General features: G+C 46.4%; 1 non-coding gene across 1 annotated transcript; it reads right to left on the bottom strand.

Annotated features, from left to right (window-relative positions):
* Positions 1-361: 361 nt before the first annotated feature.
* Positions 362-502, bottom strand: LOC135390218 (U4 spliceosomal RNA). Its single transcript, XR_010421782.1, has one exon. It is a non-coding gene; the product is annotated as a U4 spliceosomal RNA (small nuclear RNA).
* Between the last annotated feature and the right edge of the window lie 10,161 nt (positions 503-10,663).

Genomic DNA, 10,663 nt, shown 5'->3' with positions numbered 1-10,663 from the left:
AACTCAGCCGAGGATCGCTGGTTATCGCAGACTACCACGCTACCAGAAAAACACTTTTTCGAGTGACACTAGTGATTGCCCTCACACGTTCGCGATATTATAAAGCGTGATCATGGGGCATTACTAGTGCACATATACGTACGATAGCGATAACAACAACACACCTGCCACCCCACAGCCCGCGCGGCTGACGCTGTATCATCGCTAATATGAGACTGGAAAGCGACAGAGGAGCTGATTTTATTTGTTGCAGGTCTCATTAAATTTGTTACGGGAGCTGGTTTTACTGTTTGCGGAACATGCCGATTATACCACCAACGCGATGTGCTTCCAATGATTCTTATTTTGAATTTCACAGTGGCCTCCACAGAGGCTGCAAAAATTGCTATAGCCGACGGTATTTCACGTCGTCAAAGCGAGGTATTGGGAAAAGTTTTCAACTAGCAATAGTCGCGCCTCAGTTTACACTTCACTGGCTACGACACCGCCACTGCGCAAAGCTAGCGATTCCACTTCGCGCAACACAGCCCACTTCTGGTATCGTTGCCACTCTTAACGGTGACACTGAATAAAAGCGAGTTGCGCTCTTTAACAACTTTTGGAATACAGATTGCCATGTTATGAAATCTGTGTACCACACATTGTAACGCGTGTTTGCGCATCAAAGATTCTAAACATTTCTTTTTTCCTTACTCTAATCTCGAATTCGAAACTCTCTTCTTCAGTCTGTAACTAATGTGGTATCGGACGACATTACATGAAACTAGAGCACTGCACGGGCCCGGGCTTGGCGGTTTTCAGGCGGGACTGGCCCGGGGTCGTGTGTCGGGCCTGGGTCGGGGTCAACTGCGAATTCATACGCCTGGTTGACACACGCGGGTGACGGAAGATGAGGAACAAAAACCGGAAGAGACGATTAAGTAATCCTGAAAAAATGAAAAAAAAAAATGGCTAGGAAACAAGCGAGCTGGTGAAGATGATGCATAATGTAAAAACCCCGAGACTAGGGAACACTCGTGTTGTGTCTGTCCCTTCGTGTTCCCTAGTCTCGGGGTTTTTACATTATGCATAAGTAATCCTGCTTTTTCTATATCGGACTGGAACAAAGCGCTCACAGCTCTGTCGTTGGGTAGGCGAGATAGCAGAGACTTTTAGTACAGGTTCGGACAAAAGTTTACGGAACACGCGAGCGACGTACTTTTTCGTCGGTGCGACACCCTAGCGGCTCCCGGAAGCGGGTGAGTTCACTGTTTCGGAGGGATGGAAGGGTGCGCTGTTAGCGACACACAGTGGTAGTTCCGGTATCGCTTGGGTGTGCCTGGGAAGTGGAAGCTACAGCTGGGTGTCGGTAACAGCGTACCCGTCCACCCCTCTGAAACATGAACTCGCCCGCTTCTGGCGGCCGCTACGGTGTCGCACCGACGAAGAAGTACGCCGCTCGCGTGTTTCGTAAACTTTTGTCCCAACCTATACGTCGTACGCTATCGCCTTTGCGTACGTAACGGATAGCGTTGGTTGTTCCGCGCACTGCTCTCTTTCTGTTGTGGGCGTGCTCAGAATCATCAAAGCTATCCCTTGCGCATGCACGATGCATTACAACCATGGGCGCCGCCAGGATTTTTTTCAGGTGGAGGGGGGACCGGGCAGAATGTTGGGGGCAAGTGCGTCAACTGCGCCCGCAACTACAGGGTTCGCCAAGATAAACTTCGGGGTTTGTAACGGAGATAAAACAAGTACAAAACTGTGTCGAGAAGCTTAAGTAGATGCTAGAGGATGTAATTATGCCCAAAAATTTTATGTCGTTTCTCTGGGAATAAATTGTGAAAAATAAAAAACACCGTTCCCTAACATTTTCAATCGGCTATACCTGTGTTTCAGCTCATCCCGTCAGATGGCGGAACGATCGAACGCGGCGTTGCAGACGATATCGAAACCAAATGAACAAGTGGAACAGAAACTAACAGGCAAAAATGGGAGAAGTCTAGCACTCGCAAGTGAATGAAATAAGTATTTAAAGAGATTGAAACATTTATTTTACTGAAAAACAAGCTTTCGGACGGAGTCCGTCCTTCGTCTCCGTCCTTCGACTCCGTCTGAAAGCTTGTTTTTCAGTAAAATAAATGTTTCAATCTCTTTAGATACTTATTGTAAGTGGAACCGAATGCAGAGGACCCTGTGCGAAGTCACACCGCCGCGAAGTGTAACGCCGCGTTCGACCGTTCCGCCATCGGACGGAAGGACCTGAAACATAGCCGACTGGAAATCTTAGGGAGCGGAGTTTTTTTTTTTTTTTTTTCACGATTATCCCCACCGAAACGGACCAAGTGGCAGTATCGACATAAAATTTGGGGGGCATAATACGTCCTCTCACATCTACTGTATGCTTCCCGACACCGTCGCTATTTGTTTAATCTACCTTACAAACCCCGAAGTTTAATCGTGGCGACCCCTGTACATTGTCTTGGCTCAGCAACCCTACATTTCGGGAAGCCAGGGGGGCATCGCCCCCCCCCTTTTGCCCCCCGTGACGGCGCCCATGATTACAACTCTAGCGTGCTTTTATGCTTTTGGTGACAAACGCACCGCGACTGCTGCCGCATTGCGTAGAGAATGGATACCGGAGAGCGTCTCTGGCGGCTGTCCCTTATCTTCCGTCACCCCCGTGTGTGACACGCAATTGAGAGCCGGATATTTGACCGAAAGCGCCCAAGAAGCTCCGATCGCTACCGTACAAGTGACTACAGCGCCCTAAACAAAAATGTAAAAGTCAGGATTTTACTTGATTAATAAGCGTAGGCAAGTGAACCGCTAACTGGTCAGCGCTCATTTCACGTCAGAGGGCCCATGCTCTGGAGCGATGGAGATGATTGGAGTAGGTGATGACCTGCTGGCCAGATCAACCGCTTTGCGGCTGACACACCTTACGTGTAAATGTACTCCAGTTATGTTTATTACCTACCACTTTGCGGTACAGAAAAGTCTCCGTCGGCGCTCCTGATGCTCTCTGTTTTGGTTTCGGCAGAGCGATATTCGGTGATTAGCAACGACAACTTTATTTTCAGATGATGATTGGGGAGTTACATCGCCAGGGGCGATACTCTACCTCATTGCTGGCGGTGATGTGGGGAGTGAAATAATGAGCGCCGTCACAATAAGGGCCGAAGTCCTATTGTGTCCAAAAAGGTCAAAAGAGCTTTGAGCGCAGAGCGTTGGTGTGCTGGAATTCGGTGAGTAATGTTCTACGTCACGCGTGTATAAAACGAAGCGACGGGGTGTTTTGCTGTTTGAACGGTGAAGGTAAGTACCTTCTGTACATAGAACTCATAAGTATAGACAGGCTAGAAGAAAAGCTGGGAGGGAGAGTGATGGGGGAGAGCAAAGGAGTTGTACGGAGGCAAGACCCGCTCCCAATGTCCAAGTCCGGGACGCGCCATTATCGATATTGTGGATTCGGCCGGCTTCGGCCACACCCTTTCCACGTGTGAAGACCAGCTGCGTTCGGTGCAATGGTATCCAGTGCGATGCAAGTCGCTTCCGCTTCCGCTGGGCTTCGCGTGCCATGCCGTGTGCGAAGAGCGTGTGTTTTGTCTGCCGTCGTCTGTGTGCTTCGATTCCGTGGAAAACGAGTATCGTACGGTTTAAACTAGAGATGGGACGAATCCAGAATTTTGCGAATCCGAATCCAAGGAAGGTTCTGCGAATCCACGAATCTGGAATATTTCGAATCCTTTCTTTAAAAAGAGTTTAAAAGTCAAGAAAAAAAAACTTCTACTGAAAAGTGTTGTGAAGCAGAACATTAATGAAAAAAGAAGTACATAAATAAGGGACAAAAAGTAAATAATATTTCAGTTTCGGGAGAAAATATACCTATGTAGTTCTTCTTAAAGGGAGACTCCGCACCAAAAACTAGGGAGCCTACATACGCGACTGCGTCTTTAGGGTGGTGACATCTCCAGTCGATGTGCCTCAGGCGGCCACCATGTTGGCCCCCATGCTTTGACAGAATCGCGAAGGGTGTTGCAGAAATGAAATTCGCCACGTAGCACGCTCCCCACCAGCCAGCATCTCGAATGATATCGTTATATGCTCTGATTTGTTGAAAATGGGAGGCGTGTACGCCGTTTTTGTGACAATTACGTACAGCATAATCGTCACAAAAAGGGTGTACTCCTCTCGTTTTAACAAATCAGAGCATATAACGATATCATTCGTGATGATGGTTGGCTAGAAGCGTGCTATGCGGTGAAGTTCGTTTCTAAGAGTGTACGACTATGCTCGCTATACCAAGCCATCTAGGGAATGGAGACCAAGATGGTGGGTGGCGGCAAGTGGTGTGTCAAAGGCTGATACCACCCTAGGACGGAGTCGCTTAAGTAGGCTCCTTACCAAAAACGCGTTGAGTGCGACACCAACCCGTACCGTAAGATATTTCAGTGAACACAATTTATCATCCCCAACTTGCACATATAATTAGAAAAGGAATATTTCCCGTTGAGTGATTTGGCGCTCCTCCATGGCAAAGCAGTCCAGCAACACTGAGCTTCACCTCACCAGTATTCCTCGTGTAGGGCTTTCGGTACCGCCAGCGATATTTTAGAACGAAATCGAGGAAGCAGATGAGGCTGTATATTGGTAACGATGCCACGGCGGACGGATAGGCGTGGAATTAGCCTCTGGCAATTTTGGCACGTTGTCAATGTTGTGAGACGATACGAGAGCATGCGGGCGAGTGATCGGCGATCGGCTATATATCGCATAGTCGTCTGCTATCCGATAAAGTCGCATAAGACGCGTTCTGGGTATGGAGAGGTTAAGAGTCGTCTCCTATCGGATATAGTAGTATGAGAAGCTTTTTGGGTATGGTAGGGCTGCGTAAGATGGCTTTTGTTTAATGAAACTTTTTATGTTGGGAAATGGAAATAAATCCTACAAATTGAAACAAAAAGCAACACCTGGATGTGGAGGGAGTGCATCTTTTCCCAGGTTAGGTATTGATGTCGAAGAGTGGGTCCATGTAGAACGTGCATCATGTGTGACTGAGGTTAGGTTAGCCCAGTTGATTACGTATGCACATGTCGAAGAGTGGGCCCCAGGTACAATGTGCAACCGGTGTGAGTGAGGTTAGGTTAGGTAAGGTGAATACGTATTCCATGTGTCGAGAGGGCTGACGTGGACTGTGCACCCGACGTGACTGAGGTTATGTTAGGTCAGGTGAATACGTATTCCATGTGTCGAGAGGCCTGACGTAGACTGTGCATCCGACGTGACTGAGGTTAGGTTAAGCCAGGTGAATTCGTATTCCATGTGTCGAGAGGGCTGACGTAGACTGTGGATCCGACGTGGCTGAGGTTAGGTTAAGCTAGGTGAATACGTATTCCATGTGTCGAGAGGGCTGGCGTAGACTGTGCATCCGACGTGATTGAGGTTAGGTTAAGCCAGGTGAATACGCATTCCATGTGTCGAGAAGGGTGATGTAGACTGTGCATCCGACGTGACTGATGCTAGGTTAGGTTAGGTGAATACGTATGCTATTTGTCGTGAGGGCTTACATAGATTGTGCATCCGACGTGACTGAGGTTAGGTCAGGTCAGGCGAATACGTATTCCATGTGTCGAGAGGGCTGATGTAGACTGTGCATCCGACGTGACTGAGGTTAGGTTAGGTCAGGTGAATACGTATTCCATGTGTCGAGGGGGCTGACGTAGACTGTGCATCCGACGTGACTGAGGTTACCTACGTGAAAAATGTGTGCTGTCCCAAGTGGTTTATGAAAGGATTTCCACTTGAAACTACGAGTACTTTGAACCACTTTGCACGTACGTGGTTTCAAGTGGAAATCCCTTCAAAAACGATTGCAGACATTTTTCACCTGGGTAGGTTAGGTCAAGTACTTGTTCCGGTGCAAGTCTTACCTTAGTCCTACGCAAGTTACGTCTCACACGGCCTAGAGTGAAGAGGTTCATTTTTCGAACTCGTTTCGAAAGTTTGTGTTTCAAAACGGCCGCTCTGTGTCGTCTGCTATGTTGTTTCGTACATTTTTAGGTTTTTTGTCTGCCAAATTTTTGTGTTGTTTGCAATACGTTTATTAATTACGTTCGTAATGCCCAAAAAAAGGCTGTAAAATATGAGGATTGTGTTTCGCATTTCTACCAGATTCCGTGTTCATTGTTATAGCGAATTCGGGTGGTCATTTCGTAGCAAAACGGCCGAGCGCTCGGAAATTGCTAGGTCGGTGACCGAGCTGGATCACGTGACCGTTGCCACCCGAACATGATTGCTAGGAATCTAGCGGTTTTAGGTACTTGGATCACGCTAGGGGCGTCGCGGTCGCAAGTCTTCGAGTTCTGTCGTCTGCTAAACCACGTGATTTCAACATGCGGGCCAATGAGGGCACTCGCCACCGTTGCAGTGCGGATGTGACGACACCGGATACAGTTGAGCAATCTGCTGCTCGATCGTTTTGAGACCGGGCAAAAAAAAGTGCTAGCTAGCAAATTCCGAGCGCTCGGAAAGCGCCACGCGAACATGCGGGATTTGCTTCATTTTGACCAAGCGAACATGACTGCTCGAGATCTGGCAAAAAAAGTTGCTCCGAAATGACCACCCGAATTCGCCATTAGTGGCGCTGAAGTAATGGGATGGTGGTAGAATATAAATTGCCGGATCGCTCCGTTTTGAAAAAGTAATTTTCGTAAAACATTTTAAAAAGTGCATATTTTTAACATACCTTGGTTCGTCAATTCGCAGGTGAGAAGACAGCGCGTTTTTTTATTTTCATGTTTTTTCTATTCGAAAACGCCGCGGCATCGTCGCTAAAGCATATCCGCAGATGACTGGTCACCCATGTGGCACGAAGAAGTTACAAAGCGCGTGCCCGAAACACTGCCGGCGGCCCACACGAGACTACCGGTGACGTCACGCATGGTACAGGTAGGAGAAGGAACATTCAGAAGTTTCGGTTTCGTTTGAGATTCCCCGCCCTTTTGGCAACTGACGAGTTCCCGACTGCCAAACCTATACTTTGTTTCTCGTTTCTGAAGAATGTGTCGAACTTATTTACACAGCCGTTATAATAGTCTGAATTATTTCCATAAAGCTAAAGCAACAATCAAAAGCAATACCATATTACTTTTAAATTTGTAATGTAACAGTTCCCGCCCGAACTCTTTCAGTCCAGAGCAATGTAAAGAAAGAAACAAGAAAACATCCGTCGGTCAATGAGGCTGTCGGCGGACTCCGCAGGCGCCAATTTGAAAAAGAAACGAACAAACGTGGTTGGTAGATACGAAAGATTCGAATCGCCGTTTTGGGCACTGGGATTCGGATTCCCGAATCTCGAATCCCTGCTTAGGATTCGTGGATTCGAAGATTCGCGGACTCGGTTGGCACATCCCTCGTTTAAACCTTGTGCTGCGACATGAAAGAAGGCGCACGGAAATCGTAGAAGACATCGTTAGTAACACGCTAGGCCTACCGTATCGATCATGGCGGCTCACATGTTGAGACGCCCTCCTTCGCTGGCTTGGCTTCTAGTTATTATGAGAGTTCTATGCTTCTGTGCCGATACCGGGAGAAGGACCGCGTACGAATCCCGACTCTGTACTCACTGCAGGGCTGGGCAGTAATAGTAATACTTTGTATTATAATACTATTACTGTAATACTTTGAGTATCTGTTTTATGTATTATAATACTGATTCTAAAAATGTATTTGTATCTGTATTATAATACACCAAATTGAGGTATTACGTGTATTATATTACTTGTGAAGTCGTAATACTTTTTGTGGAGCTTTTGGTCCTAACAAAAGCGCCACATGTGCGGATGATCAGTAATCTTCCTTCCAAGAAGCCCATCTCCCATTGGTGACAAACAAAAGCGCCTGTTGTGCGGCCACGCGGACCGTAAGTTCACAATAAGACCCCTATCCCAGATTACACGGGACTGGATCAATGAGTTCAGAGTTGAGAACATTCGTTTCCGGGCGTTCCTTTGGGACAACAACGACATCCCCTCATGTTTAGTCACCACACGTGCAATGTCTTCGTAGAAGGGTGCTTGTAGCCGTGACCCATTAACAGCGTGCCAGGTCAGAACGGCACAATTTTGCGTCAGAACTGCAGAATTTTGGACGGCCGCTTTTTGTGGTTAAGCACATGAAGACTGTGCCACACTAAAGGCAAAATGTGTATTCTGTTCGGAAGTGATCAGCGCATCGAAGCAGTCAGCCTCGAACTTGAAGGTATCTCAGAGTGAATCTCTGTTGTTTTTATTTATGTTGTGTGAAAAGGTGAGGACATAACCAACATCACCCTAGTAATGATGAAGCGTAATTCTTCTGCAGCTTAAACTGACCGCGCATGTGAACGGGATCCGTAGAACGTTCCTGCACGACATCCGTTTCTCTTTCCTTCTTTTTTTTTTTTTTTTTCATTTCAGAGGGTCAATCCTTCTGCACACCTTGAGTGTGAAGAAATCATGAAGGAGAACCCTTTACTACGAAAACGGGCTCACAATCAATCCAGTGAATTGTATTACTAGTATTACTCAAGTAATACATAGATGTATTATTATTATGTATTATAATACCTTGGTGCAAGAGTATTATGTATTTGTATTATAATACTCATTGCCGTCACGTATTATGTATTTGTATTATAATACAAAATATCAGTATTACTGCCCAGCCCTGCTCACACGCGCTATAGAGGTCACCTGCACTTGTCGTTCTTTAGCAGAAGCTCATTTTATTTACTGAAGATTTAATGAAGATATTTACTTTTTTTAACTCCGTGTTAGCATCGCGAAGCAACTGTGGTTATGCTATGAGCAGCGTACAGACGTGGAATGATGGAGAGAGGACAGCAGGAAGGAATGGTGGACAGAGGGGTTAGTATGCGTCCTAGGTCGACTTCGGGGGAACTGTGCCGACTCTCGTCGGGAAAGTCTTCGGAAACCCAGGGAAAGCCTCAGACAGCACAGCCGGTGACAAGATTCGAACCCATGTCACCTCCCAGTCTCGGCGTGGAAAGCGATCATCCTAACCAACTATGCCACGGGAGCTGGTGCAGATTTACTGCGGATGCGGTGATTAATGCTCTACGGCTAATAATGATGATGATGATGGTTCCGGTCTTTCTGGCGTATTTGACAACTACGGTCATAATGCGCCATTGAATTGATAAGAACCAACTAGCTAAAATAAAACACCATGTTTATTTCAACTATCTCATGAATGTATAAAACCATAATTTTAAAACTACAACAGGCTAAGAATTCCGATGTCTTTCGAGAAATTAAATACTGTACTAAAAGGGACGATAGCTTCGTCACCCAACAAGAGCGCTGGGTGTAGAGGTAAAAAGTATTTGTAAAACTCGCTGAAATTAAGTATGTGGGTTTCCTTGCATTAACTTCCACCAAGGCTTTGGCAGTTGGCCAGATGTTTGTGGTATATGGATTTTTCTCCTGCCTCAAGGATTACGATGGTGACAAGAAAGTTAATTCCCTCGATCGTCATCGTATGAAAAGGAGCTAGTGACGGGTCACATTTTTCTGAAAATTGCCTCCAATCGCCTTGTTCGAGTTTCCGCTTGGGAGGACGTGTCGTTAGGGCAGTGATTACACGGTTATATTTTAACACCACTGGGAAATGGTCACTCCCTTGCTCCCCTGTGAGTTTTCCTCGGTCCATTCCATATCTTGAAACAGAGATGAAGTGCAAAAAGAGAGATCATTAGGGCTGAGAAGAATTGAGTATGTACATGAATTTTCCGGTGTTCAAGAGACATGTTGAGGACGTCGATAGAAGTCTATCATTTTTTTCCTCTTGTGTCTGTTCTTGTACTGCACCAAAGCGGGTTATGGGCATTAAACTCACCTGCAAGAATAAACAGAGTTGGAAGCCGCATGAGTGCATAAATCTTCTATGTCTTTTTGTGAGACGGTTTCTGATGGTGGCAGATAAACTGAGCAGATAGTGACGATTTTGCCAAGACACACCTGCACAGCCACAGCCTCCAAGTTTGTATAGTCAGTTGAATTTCTTTGATTCGAAAAGAACCCCATGTTACGATCGCTACACCTCCAGATGATCGGGATGTATCTGATCGATCTTTTCGAAAAATGGTATGTCTGCGCAGTAGATTTCGTGTATGTATGTTTAAATATGTTTCTTGAAGACAGAAACATGCCGCACTGTACTTACCGAAAAGATTGTTGACATGATCTAGATTGGAAAGTAGCCCATGGCAGTTCCATTGAAGGACCGTTCCACCCGTAATTGTAGCAGTACTAAGAATGAAAAAGGTGTGATGTGTACAATAAAGTTATGCGGACTAGCAAAACTGTATTCCATTATCTATTTGTTCGGGGCTGTTCAAGGAAGCACTTATTTCTTATTTGGGCCTGTTATTGGCTGCTTCAGAATTTTTCTCCGAACAGCCACCAATTCCTTCGTCGAATAACGGGAGTGAAAGATTGCTCCCCGAAAGGTGGGTGACATATAGCTGCAGTGGGGAGCACAGTGTATAAATGTAGATAGACTCTGGTGCTACGTGACTTGGACGTGACTCTTGCAGCCTGGGACCCGTGTTCGGCGGAACACCGCTCCAATGATGATCGAGTGTTAGCCTTAGCGCATCCGAACAGTGCGCTGTATGACG

Source organism: Ornithodoros turicata, chromosome 3 (assembly GCF_037126465.1).
Source record: "Ornithodoros turicata isolate Travis chromosome 3, ASM3712646v1, whole genome shotgun sequence".
In the NCBI taxonomy this organism is placed as follows: Eukaryota; Metazoa; Arthropoda; class Arachnida; order Ixodida; family Argasidae; genus Ornithodoros; species Ornithodoros turicata.
This window is presented reverse-complemented; position numbering and strand designations above follow the sequence as displayed.